This window comes from Schistocerca gregaria, chromosome 2 (genome assembly GCF_023897955.1).
Source record: "Schistocerca gregaria isolate iqSchGreg1 chromosome 2, iqSchGreg1.2, whole genome shotgun sequence".
Classification (NCBI taxonomy): Eukaryota; Metazoa; Arthropoda; class Insecta; order Orthoptera; family Acrididae; genus Schistocerca; species Schistocerca gregaria.
The window spans coordinates 496804952-496821185 of NC_064921.1; the positions used below are offsets into that span (position 1 = coordinate 496804952).

The 16234-nt window shown below is 41.8% G+C and overlaps 1 protein-coding gene across 1 annotated transcript in view; it reads left to right on the plus strand.

Moving 5' to 3' along the window:
• The window catches only part of LOC126335854 (hemicentin-2-like), a 546546-nt gene that overhangs the window by 440152 nt on the left and 90160 nt on the right, over positions 1–16234 (plus strand). The gene's annotated exons all lie outside the window — the stretch shown is intronic.

The window sequence follows — 16234 nt, forward strand, 5'->3', positions numbered from 1 at the left end:
TTTAGTCGTTGTGTGACCGTCCCACATACGAAACAGCTTGTAACGGCACTGCGTGATAGTGCCTCCGTAGGAAGTACTAGATATCTGTGGGAGACGATAGTGAGCAGCAAAATCCTGGCAAGTGGTTATCTGAAATATTATCTTTGGTATGTGAATCGGAAGATCGCGTTCGTTTCTCGATTTTCCAAGCTGTGTCGTTAGATTAACAAGAGAACGCGTTTGTGTCGTCTGCAGCGAACCTGCATAAAGAAATCAACGCTGAACTGTGAGCTCCTAAACATAGGTGTCTGCACCAATGTCGTACTAAATCGTCAAATCTGCCACGTATCTTCGTCTATCCTGCTTTATACAGTGGGGGAGCTTCCGACCGTTTCGTTCTATGATCTTCATCTGCATCTACGTACAGCTATTACAACCTGTGTGACACGTTTCTTGTCTTGCTGGTAGATGCTACCGTACCGAGGAAAATGAAACTGCATGTCAGTGTGGACAACTGCATGTAAGTGTGGACATGATCCCGAAGGACGGATGGATATTTGTGTTGATTCCATGTGCTTTCCAGATTGACGAAATCACACAGGGAATGCACGAAAACATTCTTCAGATCATAACGCTCTATAATCGATGGGGAACTAGTCGTAAGCAGTGCTAACAGTATACTAACACTTTCAAGTGCTACACTACTCGGGGATATTAGATTATCTTTGATTCATTGCATATAACGAGAAGTATTACTTACGATTTTACATTTGTTCTGGATTGATCTACGGTATCTTATAACTATAAAAGTGTTCAGTTAACTAGCAAACGGTTTTCTGAGAGTAAATCCCAGATATTTAACGAGACAAAGTACATTTTTTTGAGAAAACTTAGCGACATAATTGTAACTACAGACAGAAGGCATTCAGACAGATGGGATTCGTGAGGAATGATAGAGGGCTCGAGCCTGCTTGCGATCCAGCTTGTGTGTATGTGAAACAATTTTCTTTTTTAAAGTAGTTACATAAAATATAAATTCTCTCCTTTTGCAGAACAGTGACCATTACTCCATGGAAAGCACTATATTGTATGGTAGTCTCTAATCTGAAGCACCCTGCTGAAGCATTTTCCACATTCCAGTATCACAAGATATGGCAGCTGGAGCTGCGTGGAGCATCCAGAATTCTACGGCGATCATTTTGTTGATATTTTCAGCTCTACGAGATACCGAGCGGTTTGTGCAACAAACACAAACTGATATCAAATAAGATCTGTTTCTTTAATTACTTATTTCTGAGTTACAATACATTTTAACGAAGTGCAATATAATAATATTACTCAGCATTTAATGAACTTTAGTAAGATAGACTTGAAAACAGTTAATTAAATGTCGATAGCTACACGCCTAACTATCAGGATTATCTCAAGTAAATCAAATATTACCTTTTCAGTATTAAACAGTCATTTTAGCTCCGTCCTCCAGCCAGGACCCCTCCCACCACCGTTGTGGTGTGTTTGCTGTCACACCGTTTCAAGCCATACACGGCATATGTCCGATGGAGCATAAAACGTGATTCATCTGAAAGGCCATTTTGTAAATTGTACGGTACACTTTAACCATGGCGGCACGCGAGCAGTTTACAGACTTAGAAACTTCGTAAAAGCTTTAACGCTTGGCCCGAAAGTCAATGATCATGCCCATTTGGACATGAGAGAAATCCACAGGCAATAAACATCGCAAATTCGTCGACGGTTTGATTCAGTAGTCCCGACGAATTACTCAAATTCGAATTTCTAACGGTATTCGAATATCCAAGGAAAATGTTGGCTTTATTGTTGAACAATCAGGATATCGTAAAACCTGTGCGCCATGGGTAGCACGCCGTCTCATAGACAAGAGCAAACAGCGTCGACTGGAATTCTGCGAGCAACTTTGGCAGCGCTATCGTTACGAAGGACACGACCTCCTTCTGAATATTGTGACAGAGGACGAATCATGGTCTATCATTACGACCCAGTGTAAACAAGAGCGCTGAATATCGATATCCGTCATCCCCCGGGACGAAAACGTCCAAAATACAACAATCGGCAAAAACAAATTCTTTACACTGTATTTTGGATGCGCAGTAAGTATATGTAATCGATTGTCTAGTACTAGGGCAACGCCAAATTCTTTTCAGCACATACAGATTCTAGAACACCTCCGACGTCGAGTTTCTCTTGCAACATGACAACGTTCGTCCACACACTTCAAGTGTAACTGAAGAGGCTCTTTGGATCCCTTATGTAGTACATACTCATATTCGTACTCGTACACCTACTCGTATATTTTCGCGTTTCTTTCTACAGGTGCCTCTACTATAAAAGCTTGGCAGAAAAGAATTAAAGGTAATAGTTGCCAGTGGGCATTGACTTGTCGATGGAGCAAGTTGTGCATTGGTACTGGACCAGGACTGGAACCCGGGTCACCTGCATACTAGGCAGGTGCGCTCCCACTACACCATCGGGGCACGATGGCCACCGGTACTACTCCGACTACCCTAGCAAACCTTCATTTAGACCCAAATTCTCAACTTACACCACAAACGATTAACGTAGTGCCCTTGCTCATTGACCTCATTACTCGCGACATCAGTGCCAACTGGCGGCTAATGTCTTTAGTTCCTTTGTGTCTTGATTCATAGAGGCTACAGGATCAAATGTGTGTCTGTTCTTACGGAGATGTCCCAAGAACAGCAATCAAAAAGGTTATTAAAGCGATTAAGATCAAAGATGCCTTCAGTGCGGTGAGATGCCGCGAGAAATCAAGCTAATAAGCAGGGGCACTACATCATTGTAAGTTGAGAATTTGGGTTTGGAGGAAGGCGTCCAAGGGTATCTCGTGCAGTTGCAGTTACCACGTGTCCGAGTAGCATAGTGGTCAACGCATCTGGTTAGTAACAAGAAAACCCGGTATTCATGTACATAGTCATATATTCTCAGATTTATCTCTACAGTTGCCTCTATTATAAAAGCTTTCGTTTATCTTCCACAAATGTTCAATTTACTGTTCACCAACGAACGGCAAACATCCAGACGACAGTGAAATTCTCCCCGTACTTTCGCTAGTCTAGTGTTGCTACTGCCTTCGACGTTGCTGTGCGGTGTCAGAGATCTGCCAGAGTTCTTGGAAAGGGATGCTTGTGAACATAGCATATAACGCTCCCCTCCCAAAAAAAAAAAAAAAAAATAAATAAATAAATAAATAAATAAAAAATCCCTTTCTATGAAGTCAGGCGACCTTGGTGGCCACCCGCAGTTCCGTGTACCGCTTTCGGTCGATCCATTATGGCAGTGCCATATTCTCGACAAAAATCACGTCGCCAAATTGTAACTGAATTAGAGCTGTTTAAAAAATGAACTCATCAAGCCTTGCGCTGCCGTGTTCCTACCTTCTCGACCCGACGCACATCATGTAATGACCGAACGAGGGAGCGAGCTGCTGCATGAGCACGATCCACACCCGCTATCACGTGAACCAACAACTCACAACTGGCGCCCGGTTAAAATTTTGCGTAACTGAAAGTATTTCCCAATTTCTATCTACATCCATGCAGAATGTGTAGTCCCGTGAAATATTTATGAAAAATCTGTATCTCAGTTCAGCGTTACTTTAACTGCATAATCGAAAGCTGTAGATGTAAACTACGAAAGGAAGACAGTGTTTTAACCAGAAAGAGAACAAAGAGGCTAAGGATTGAGCTATGCAAATGGTACGAGCTCTGCGCGGGAGAGAAGTGGACAAACAGAATTTCAAAAATAATTACGCTCGTAAGCAATACGCAGAGTCATCGATTCTAGCTCCGGACCAGCACTTCGCATCTAAAAGGCTGTAAACATGTTTTCAACTCGTTAAAGGCGTCAACTGCAGAGGCGCTTACTCCGGCTTATTTAGCAGTTTGCCCCCGACAATAGCTGCCAGGACATCTGCCTAATTGTTTTCATCTAAATTTTACCTAAATTACAACACTCGATGTAAGTACCACCTAGAAACCATAACCACGAAATACCTCTTTTTTTTTTTTTTAGAAAGTCTTTCAGTTTCTAAAGGTCAACGTATCTGGCATCAGCTTGAAAAATTGACATCGTTGATGACTCAGATTCATTGCATGCACCAAACACTATACTACCCAAGTTTATGTGAACCTGAGATTGTATGCATAAGAGAAGAAAACGGATTATACTAAATACAAATCTTACTGAAAACTCCATATACAAGACACGCTACATGCCATATTTGTAAGCCACTGCATTATTTATGCGACTCTGCTTGGAAAATGTCAAATTAGTTTCAGAATTAGACTAAAAACATACTTTACTTTCTATCAATTTCTTACATTGACCTACAAGAAATAATTTTCAAGAGTTTTCGCTCCAGAAATTATTTATTTATTTTTATTTTACATTTACTGATGATTCAAAAGACCAGTAGAGTCAAACGAATTTTGCCATGATAATTAAATATCAGTGTATTGGTGTGTCTGGTGACTGGTTTCTCGATCCCCTCGTGTTCGCTCTCTTCCACCACTTAAAGCAGTTTGATCACTGTATTTGCACCACTGAGCCTCTCAAATTCCTGTCCATAGTCACCGGTATTTCATCACTCGCCGCTTTTCTCGTCAAAACCAGAAATTTCTAATTAACACAAGAATATACCATCTAATTATAACAATATATTTTCCATTTTGATTATTTTTTGACCTCGAGTGTGTCAAGAAATATGTAAAGGCTTTTTTAAATTACCGCTACCAGTCACGGCTTTGTCAGCTATTGTGTTACTTATTTATTTAGCGACACGTTTCGAGCGCTATACTTCATGGCAAATGGCTCTGAGCACTATGGGACGTAACATCTGAGGTCATCAGTCCCCTAGAACTTAGAACTACTTGAACCTAACTAACCTAAGGAGATCACACATATCCATGCCCGTGGCAGGATTCGAATCTGCGACCGTAGGGGTCACGCGGTTCCACACTGAAGCACCTAGAACCGCTCGGCCATACCTGCCACTTCAAGCTAAATGGCATTACAAAAACAGCTTTACAATAAGGTGATACTGCTGTTATATAGTCATTCCGTAAAGGCTGGTGTCATCCTGAGGAAGAAGAGAAAACTTAGTATGAGGCGATGTGTCTTTGGAAGCTGGACTGATGTTTCCGTGGCCACGGAAATAGTAACAAAGCAACGCATCACAACGAGACTGCCACGCGAGAAGAACAAAGTAAGTGACCATTACAAAACATTTTCGTGCAAACATCAGTCCAGCTTATAAAGTGACATCGCCTCTTACTAAGTTTTCTCTTCTTCCACAGGATGACTACAGCATTTACGAAAAGACTATATAACATCAGTATCACCTTATTGTCAAGTTGTTTTTGTAATGCCATTTAGCTTGAAGATGAGGTATAGCCCTGGAAACATGTCACTAAATAAGTAAATAAATAACCCAACAGTTGACAAAGTTGTGACTGGTAGCGGGAATTTAAAAAAGCCTTTACATAAAATATTTTCCACCGAACTCTACACGAACAGTATGAAAGCCAGATAATCCATTCTTGGATAATCGCTAGTTGGCTGTATTTCGCAGGAAGCCTTTCAGTGGGCATACTGTGTTTGTGGTTACACCTCACACCCATCTCTATATAAATCTTGCAAATGGGTCATCTCTGGGAATATATACACAAAGTTCAAACTGTATTATTTACTGAGACTCAGAATCGTGTTTGGGGATAGAAGAACATAGAATCCTATACTCCTTTGGTAACGTACTATCCACGGTATATATGCAAATCATTCTACACAACACATCTGAAGAGTGACTTTCTTTGAAACCCCGTTATTATCTCACCTTGCGAGTCATAAGTTTTAAATTTGGGTCAAAGGTGCCTACAACCTTTCTCCATAATGGTGCAAAAATGTCACGATCTTTGACGTGAGTCACGGGCTCGGCGACGCTACAAACGGCATAGTGTCAACATATGCTAAAGAAGACCACAGCTCAGCAGTTCCTGTGAGGTATGAAGTGGATTAATGACGTCACCATAATTTTGCTCAGTGCCGCAGTGGACGTGTGACACGACAAAAAGGTCGTTACGCCTCGTCTTATTCATATTTCACCCCTTATCTTGATTCCTCTGCGATGGAGATCGGATCAGTGACATCCAGCTATGAAACCACGCTGTTTTCTTATGGATGACAAAGGAAAACATTCACAAGCTGAGACATAGTCGCTTATGGAACAGTGACTCGAAAATGTAGAAGACCTAACTTTTATTTCAAGTCTATGGTTGCAAACTGGTAGATTTTCTGACTAATAGTTTTGGCCAGCAATAACCATCTTCAGATCTGCAGCAAAATATGAGAAAAACACACATACAGCTAGTGGATTTTCTACAGCTTAAAACAAAATATGCCATGATGGAAAGTATTGCTGACATACATGAGCAAATTGTGCGCTATTGTACGATTGTTTGTTTGTACAGTAGCGCTACTGGTAAGATAACTCTTGTGTATACTGCACTTTATATACCGGGCAATCAAAAAGTCAGTATAATTTGGAAACTTAATAAACCACGAAATAATGTAGATACAGAGGCAAAATTTGACACACATGCTTGGAATGATATGGGGTTTTATAAGAACAAAAAAAAACAAAGTTCACAAAATCTCCGAAAGATGGCGCTGGTCAGCAAAACGTCAGTGACTGCTCATGGCAATCGTGTATAAAAGCTGTAATGAGAAAGAGAATCAGATGCGACAGAAGTCGCAGCATCCTGACGTTACCTGAAAAGGCGCTTTTAGTGAAGCTGTATTATCTGAATGGAGAATGTGCTAGATCAGCGTTACGATCCTATCGCCATAGGAAGGGGATTCGAACGGGTAAAGGTCCGTTGACAAAGTCAGTTGTGGCGAGTATGATTTCGAAGTTCGAAGCCACGGGTTGTTTAGACGATGGACCCCATAGTGGCCGACCGAGCATAAGGCGTAATGCTGCTGAGACAGTTCAGGGAGAAATGGAGACTGTAGTGGGTTCGTCTAAGGGGGAAGTCAGCGCTCGTGCAGTCGCACGTCGCACCGGCATTCCACACACTACTGTTTTGTTGGCACCTAGGCGTACCCTCCGATGCTATCCGTAAAAAATCCATCGGCATCATGAATTGCTACCTGACGATTTAGTGATGCGGAGGGCATTTTCAGCGTGGGCGTTTGAAAAGATAGCGAAAGATGATGTTTGGTTGAGTAACGTGTTGTGGGCGGACGAAGCTCATTTCACGCTCCGAGGGTCTGTCAACGCCCACAACTGCAGAATTGGGCTACCGAAAATCCTAGAACTGTCGTGGAAACTCCACTGCACGACGAGAAAGTCATGTTATGGCTTGGATTTACCACATCTACCGTTATCGGGCCTTTTTTCTTCGAGGAAATGCGTGATTCTGGTTTGGTAACTGCTACCGTGACGGGTGAGAGGTACGCCGATAAGTTACAGAATCGCATCATCCCCAGCTTGGCTGATAAACACCTGTTGGAACGTACGATGTTTATGTAGGATGGCACTCCACCCCATATTGCTAGACGCGTGAAAGATCTCTTGCGCGCGTCGTTTGGTGATGATAGTGTGCTCAGCCGCCACTTTCGTCATGCTTGGCTTCCCAGGTCCCCAGACCTCAGTCCGTGCGATTATTGGCATTGGGGTTACCTGAAGTCGCAAGTGTATCGTGATCGACCGACATCTCTAGGGATGCTGAAAGACAACGTCCGACGTCAGTGCCTCACCATAACTGCTGACATGCTTTACAGTGCTCTTCACAACATTATTCCTCGACTACAGCTATTGTTGAGGAATGTTGGTGGACATATTGAGCATTTCCTGTAAAGAACATCATCTTAGGTTTGTCTTACTTTGTTATGCTAATTGTTGCTAGTCTGATCAGATGAAGCGCCATCTGTCTGACATTTTTTGAACTTTTGTATTTTTTTGGTTCTAATAAAACCCCATGTCATTCCAAGCATGTGTGTCAAATTGTACCTCTCTATCTACATTATTTCCGTGATTTATTCAGTTTTCCAATGTATATTGACTTTTTGATCACCCTGTATGTGTGACGCTGCTGGCGCTAATTTTGTGTTTAGCATTTGACGATGTCCCTTTGGCTCCAGTATATTAGTGTGCTCATACTTAGATGTCATAGTTCATGGCTGGTATATCACCCAGCCACACGCCTGTTTACCAAACTGTTTACCAACATACTTATCACTTTCACGATAACGTTGATTATGCCCTTTCCCAAACACACTCCTGGAAATGGAAAACAGAACACATTGACACCAGTGTGTCACACCCACAATACTTGCTCCGGACACTGTGAGAGGGCTGTACAAGCAATGATCACACGCGCGGCACAGCGGACACACCAGGAACCGCGGTGTTGGCCGTCGAATGGCGCTAGCTGCGCAGCATTTGTGCACCGCCGCCGTCAGTGTCAGCCAGTTTGCCGTGGCATACGGAGCTCCATCGCAGTCTTTAACACTGGTAGCATGCCGCGACAGCGTGGACGTGAACCGTATGTGCAGTTGACGGACTTTGAGCGAGGGCGTATAGTGGGCATGCGGGAGGCCGGGTGGACGTACCGCCGAATTGCTCAACACGTGGGGCGTGAGGTCTCCACAGTACATCGATGTTGTCGCCAGTGGTCGGCGGAAGGTGCACGTGCCCGCCGACCTGGGACCGGACCCCAGCGACGCACGGATGCACGACAAGACCGTAGGATCCTACTCAGTGCCGTAGGGGACCGCACCGCCACTTCCCAGCAAATTAGGGCCACTGTTGCTCCTGGGGTATCGGCGAGGACCATTCGCAACCGTCTCCATGAAGCTGGGCTACGGTCCCGCACACCGTCAGGCCGTCTTCCGCTCACGCCCCAACATCGTGCAGCCCGCCTCCAGTGGTGTCGCGACAGGCGTGAATGGAGGGACGAATGGAGACGTGTCGTCTTCAGCGATGAGAGTCGCTTCTGCCTTGGTGCCAATGATGGTCGTATGCGTGTTTGGCGCCGTGCAGGTGAGCGCCACAATCAGGACTGCATACGACCGAGGCACACAGGGCCAACACCCGGCATCATGGTGTAGGGAGCGATCTCCTACAATGGTCGTACACCTCTGGTGATCGTCGAGGGGACACTGAATAGTGCACGGTACATCCAAACAGTCATCGAACCCATCGTTCTACCATTCCTAGACCGGCAAGGGAACTTGCTGTTCCAACAGGACAATGCACGTCCGCATGTATCCCGTGCCACCCAACGTGCTCTAGAAGGTGTAAGTCAACTACCCTGGCCAGCAAGATCTCCGGATCTGTCCCCCATTGAGCATGTTTGGGACTGGATGAAGCGTCGTCTCACGCGGTCTACACGACCAGCACGAACGGTGGTCCAACTGAGGCGCCAGGTGGAAATGGCATGGCAAGCCGTTCCACAGGACTACATCCAGCATCTCTACGATCGTCTCCATGGGAGAATAGCAGCCCGCATTGCTGCGAAAGGTGGATATACACTGTACTAGTGCCGACATTGTGCATGCTCTGTTGCCTGTGTCTATGTGCCTGTGGTTCTGTCAGTGTGATCATGTGATGTATGTGACCCCAGGAATGTGTCAATAAAGTTTCCCCATCCTGGGACAATGAATTCACGGTGTTCTTATTTCAATTTCCAGGAGTGTATTTCAGTACTTGATGCTTCGTAGGAATTACTTACTTTGAACCTAGCGAGGTGGCACAGTGGTTAGCACACCGGACGCTCATTTGGAAGAATGACGGTTCAAACCCGCATCCGGCCATCCTGAGTTAGGCTTCATGCAAATGCCAGGGCAGTTCCTATGAGAGAGCACGGCCGACTTCCTTCCCCATCCTCTCCCAATCCGATGGGACCGATGACCTCACTGTTTTATCCCCACTCCCTCCAACCAACCAACCGTTGCTTAGAGTGCGCACTAGACGCATGCGGCCGTTGGACGTAGAGGCAAGGGAGTGCCTGCCGCAGTGCCATGCTGCCCATGGCTGTGTTGTGTTCTCACGGGCCACGTGATATGTGCAGGACTGGGCGAACACGTGCAACAGCCGTGACCATGCCGGCGCTTCTCCCGTTCCTCGGTTTGTTTAACTGGAACCAATAGTTGAAAGGTTCAGCTTCTTGTACGCGTTTGCGTTAGCACCATGTTTGACTGGACTAAAGAAAAACGTATAGAATTTGTGGAAGATTATTGTTTCGTTCCTTGTTTTTGGTTCGCCAATTCTGCCGATTATAAAGACAAAATTAAGAGGAATGATGGTCTAAAGTTCCTGACAAATATGTAAGCCTCGCAAATAACGAAGACGATATACACAACAGTTAGCGTGCCTCACGTCGTAATGCTGGAGAATGGTAAAGAGGTAATCCGTTTATCCTTGGTTCGAATGTCACCATGATCTTTTTTTAAATATTTTTCGTTTAATTAGAACGTCTGCATTATTTAAATACAAATTTCATCGAATATATGATAATTAACATATCTAATCATTATTTTTATGCAAAATGTGTGTCTTCCTGTCTCTAATTACATATTTCATGCAGAATTCCAGAGTTCAATGCAATGCTACCATTTACTAGACCTTATTTTAAAATTTTGAACCGTTAACTAAATATGATGTTTGTTATGAAAAATTCACTGGGCCGTATCATTAAATGAGAGGATAGAAGTGAGTATGATACATAAAACCCATTTCCGAAAGGTTGAAGGCAGATACCAACTTCTTCCGAAGTATAGAGAAAAATTCTGTGTGTTAGCTAGATTTGATGCACTGGAACGAATGATCTTACAGGCAGCAAATGCAAACTCATGACGACCCCTATTTTTAATTGCAAACTATTCTAATTTCGGGCGCTGACGTAGGTAATTCCTAAATATCACAAGAAAAGTGACCGTCGACGAAAATATAGTCAGTTCATCTTGAAGATATATAAAGCTATAAATAACACTAGAATCTAAATTTTTCGTCCAGTAGTTTCCTTAATATCGTCTGAGAGAAACTGTTGAATATTCGAAGTGGACCTGCCTTCGCTTTTAGCCAGAGTAGCGTCCCGACGTGGGCAACGAATCGAGGTGAGAATGGGATCACACATGCGTACAAGCTGAAAAGAGGCATGCGCCCACACTCGGGCCTCTAGCGCGTGCGATAAGCACAGCGCACAGGAACTAACCGCAAGGTGCACTGGTGTAGTAGTAGTAGTTTTATTCATCCGTAGATCTCTTTTTACAAGGATATAGGACATGTCAAAGTATTTACAAGCTTAGATCAATTGACATACAATAAGCTAATTCGTATACACATATATTTACAGACTTCTAGTTAGAGACAATCATTAGATTTTACTCCTGGTATACAATAATTTATTTACAAATAACTCATTAAATAATGTAATGCCACACTATTCACTCATATTTCACTATCAGTCACTGCACACACTATACACACATTGTTTCATAACACTTCACTCACTACAAACACACACACACACACACACACACACACACACACACACACAGGTGATCCTTGGGCCATTTTCTGTACTGAAAGTTCCCATTTGCTATCCTGAAAAACTGAGTCAGCATCCCTTCATAATGAGTGAGATGTTGAGCTCAGAAAGAGGAAGAGGTGTTAGTATTGTGCTATGCATAGCTTGAGGGGAGAGTGTCTCTGGAAAGGAAAAAAGAAGAAAAATAATAAAGTGAAGGTGTTATGTGGAATATTGGATGTTTTATAATCATCATTATTATTATTATTTGTTTGTATAACATTTTTTATCAAACCCCTACTCTGCTTTATCTAAGTAATCCTTCAATGTATAAAATGTATTGCATAACAGGTACTTTTTAGCTGCCTTCTTAAATAAGTGTATTTTTGAAATTTCTTTAATCTCTTTTGGTAATTTATTGTACAGTTTTATTCCTTGGTAGAAAATGCTGTTTTGAGTTTTATGTTTATTTTTTCTTGGTAAATGTAAGTTGAGTCTATCTCTTGTTGCATGGTCATGGACAGAGCTGTTTGTGCAGTAATTGCCAATGTTACTTTTGATGTGTACAACTGACTGGTAAATGTGTTCACATGGAGCAGTTAAAATTCCCAGTGTTTTGAACAGATCTTTACAATGAGCTCGACTACTATTTCTGGTTATTATTCTTATGGCTCTTTTCTGGAGTTTGAAAATTGTGTTCATATTTTGTGGGTTTGTTCCCCAAAAAAGAATGCCATAGCTAAGAATTGAGTGTACATATGAATAATATGTAACTAAAAGACACTGCATGTTACACACAGATGATAGAATTCTAAGGGCATAACATGCTGATGACATTCTGTTTGCAAGTACCTTTGTGTGTTCGCACCACTTCAGCTGAGAGTCAATATTCATTCCTAGAAATTTTGCATTTGTTACACAGTCTATAGAGGTGCCATCTACATTTAATATAACATTGTCATTTTTCCTCTTCAAACTGAAGTTCATGGCATTAGTTTTCTTTATGTTTAATGTCAATTTGTTGCTTATTGACCAATCGTAAACTTCCTTGAGAGTTTCATTTGCTTTCTCGGTAAGGAGTTCTCTTGTTCTCTCAGTGACTACAATATTGCTGTCATCAGCGAAGAGAATTTTCTCACCATGAGTAACACTACTGGGAAAGTCATTGATGTATATCAGGAATAGTATTGGTCCTAATATGCTACCTTGTGGAACCCCTATATTAATATGTTTTGGTTCTGATAAGTATTTTACTAAATGTTTAGATCTATTTGAAGTATGTGTTATCTCTACTCTTTGTACCCTATCTGTTAGGTATGATCGAAACCAGTCATTAGCTACCCCTCTTATTCCTAATGCTTCTAATTTATTTAATAGAATCTTGTGGTCGACTGTATCAAAAGCCTTAGAAAGATCCAAAAATATGCCTGTGACACACTCATCTATATCAAGAGCATTAAGTACAACTTTTGTGAATTCTACTACGGCTGACTCCGTATTTTTGCCACTTCGAAAACCAAACTGTGATTTGCTTAAAAGATTGTATTTATTCAGATAATTCATTAATCTGTCTTTCATAATTGCTTCTATTATTTTTGAGAATGCTGACAGCAGGGAAATGTCTTCTGCATTACCTTTCTTAAGCAAAGGTACAACTCTTGCCTGTTTTAGCTGCTCTGGAAATGTCCCTGATGTGAAGGATTCATTTATTATATTTGTTAATGGGCCTTGTATAATCCCTATGCATTGTTTCAGTACACACATTGGTACATCATCTAAGCCTTCTGACTTTTTATTTTTTAGCTTTTGAACAGTTTTATTGACTTCATTCTCTGTGGTTGGAAGTAACATCATTGTATCTAGTGCAACAATTTTTGCAGGTGTTATATTTGTTTTGGGGAATTTTTGCTGTAACTTCTCTGCAATACTTGAAAAATGCTCGTTTACATAGTTTGCTAAGTGTTGTGGATCATTTATTACCTTATCCCCCTCCCTTAGCAGTATGTTATTCTGCGTTTGTTTGCCTCTCCCCGTTTCTTTTTTTATAACATCCCAGACTGCTTTGCTTTTATTCTCTGCATTATATATTATTTTATCATTAAATGACTTTTTTGCAGCAATCAGCACCTTCCTATAAATCTTTTTGTATCTATGATAGAAATTTAAGAATTCTGGATCATTGTGAATCTTTTTCATGGAACTGAGGTGTTTAAGTGTTTGGGATACAGTCATGTATACTTTTGGAAATGCTGTTTCAAAGTTCAATTTAAACAATGTGGAGAATTTGGAGAATTTCATATTCACATTGGTTTCCTTATACACTTCATCCCAGCTTTGTTTTTCTAGTTCTTCTGAAAAGTCTTTTATTTTGATTTCTGATAGATGTCGTTTATAGGCTTGTAGTTTAGGGAATGATTCGATGCCTGATTTTACTGTTGTTATTTGACAGAGATGGTCTGATAGTCCGAGATCTTTTACAGCTACATCACATTTTTCCCTGTCTATATTTGTGGCCACATGGTCAATTACTGATGCAGTCATTGTAGTAACCCTTGTTGCGCTATTGACCAATAGGGACATGCCAAAACTTTGAAGGATATTTATGAAGGTGCTGCTGGATTCATTTATGATATTAGTGTTGATGTTTATGTCCTCACACAGAATTATGTTGACCTTTGTACTTGAGACTTTATCTAGAACTTCGAAAAAAGTGTCCACGCTACCACTGGGAGATCTATACACACACAAAATGATTAATTTCTTGGTGATATCGAGCCCTGATAATTCAATAGCTGATATTTCAATGTGTTTGTCTTCACTTACTGTACTGAGGTCATGTCTAGATTTGAACTGTGTTCCTTTTCTGATATAAATGCATGATCCTCCACCCCTTGAAGTAGTTCTGCAGTAAGAGTTTACCCTTTCATACAATGATAATACTACATGTTGGATTTCTGTGTCTCTACACCAGTGCTCAGTAATACAAACTACTGTGCAGTTCAAAGATTGGAGCTCAACTTCTAATGCTTGTATTTTATTTTTTATTGATTGCATGTTTTGATGGAGGATTGTTAAGTCTGTGAAATGCCCCATGTTACTCTTTCCGATGGTTTGTTTTTCTTTGTGACATCTGGTATGTGTGATTTTTGAAGTGTTATAATCTGACTTGTGAGTGATTGTTTCAGTATTTTTTGAACTGCTAGAGATACTCTTTAGGCAGGGGAACCTGTTGTCTGGATTTATCCTAAAAAAGACCTACTTTTCCTACCTATGAAAACAGGTATTTGACCATGTGTGGCCCGAGATCCACCCCCTATACTTTCATGAATCAGCTGTACCAATCTTCCCTTCCCAGTCCTGTTTAGGTGAAGGCCATGCCTAGTGAAACCCCATCTGTTGATAGTCCCGACGGGCACCAGAGAAACATGAGCAAAGTTGGCCGTCCTCAGAGCCATCCCCAGCCCCACATTGATTCGCCTCACAGCTCCATCAAGGCGTGGCTGATCATGACGCCGGAACAGCTCAACAAAGTGTACATTGGTGCCATGAGTCAGGGAAGCTATCTTGTCCAGGTCACCACCTATTTCATATGCCCCATCCCTGTCCAAACTGTTTCCCGCCCCACCCACTATCACTACATAGTCCTCTTTTGTAAAATCCTTACATAAAGACCCTAGGTCCTCTAAAACTGGCCGTAAAGACCTTACGACCTGCACTGACTATTTCCGACTTAATGCGAGTTATTGTCGTTTGAATGCTTCGCAACTGCGCGTTTAAAACCACTCTCGATAACGCATGACAACGTTAAGGACTTTAGTGGGTATCTTTCTACCAAAATAATGATTTTCCGTCTGGCCCCGCACGTAGCCAACCTTTCGCGACCTACTGCATGTTGGGCAATTCTGCCGACTAGAAAGACAAAATTAAGAGGAATTATTGTCTAAAGTTACTGACAAATATGTGAGCTATGCAAACAACGAAGACGATATGCACGATATATAGCTTGCCTCACTTGGTAATGCTGGAGAATGGACCCGGCCTACGTCTTGCGGTTATTACTGTGCAGGCGAGCACGTGTGCTACGAAATGGATTAATATTTACAAAACACAATGATCAGTTATTCTCACGAGGCACAAATGATATACGGAAATGAGTTAATAAATCATAACTAGCTTATGCGTAAGTATTATTAATACTGTAATTTCAGACTTACGTAAGCACACAACGTGGAAGCAACATAAATCGGACGTCATAAACTCGCAGAAATGGAAAATGTCACACTATGTTCACAATGACCGAACGTCACCCGACTAGCACTCTAGTATTTTCATGCCTGTAGGAAATGTTGATAAAAATTTTATCCTTATCTAAGCTTATTTTCAGTATTTTTGCATAGAAGAAATCCTCTCTTTCAAATGAAGAATGGTGTGAATACATCATGGTTACCGGATGTATCTGACCTCATACGAAGTTTTCAGATTTTGAACGCAATACTGCATGCCCGAAAAATATACATGGGCAGATTTCACCATATTAGGGGCTTTGATGAAGGTCGAATCATTGGAATGGGATAAACGAGATCGTCATACAGACACGTCGCACAGTCAACTGGCTGTAGTACAATTCCTGCAAAAGGTGTGATGTAGAGACACACTCAGGACACCGCAGT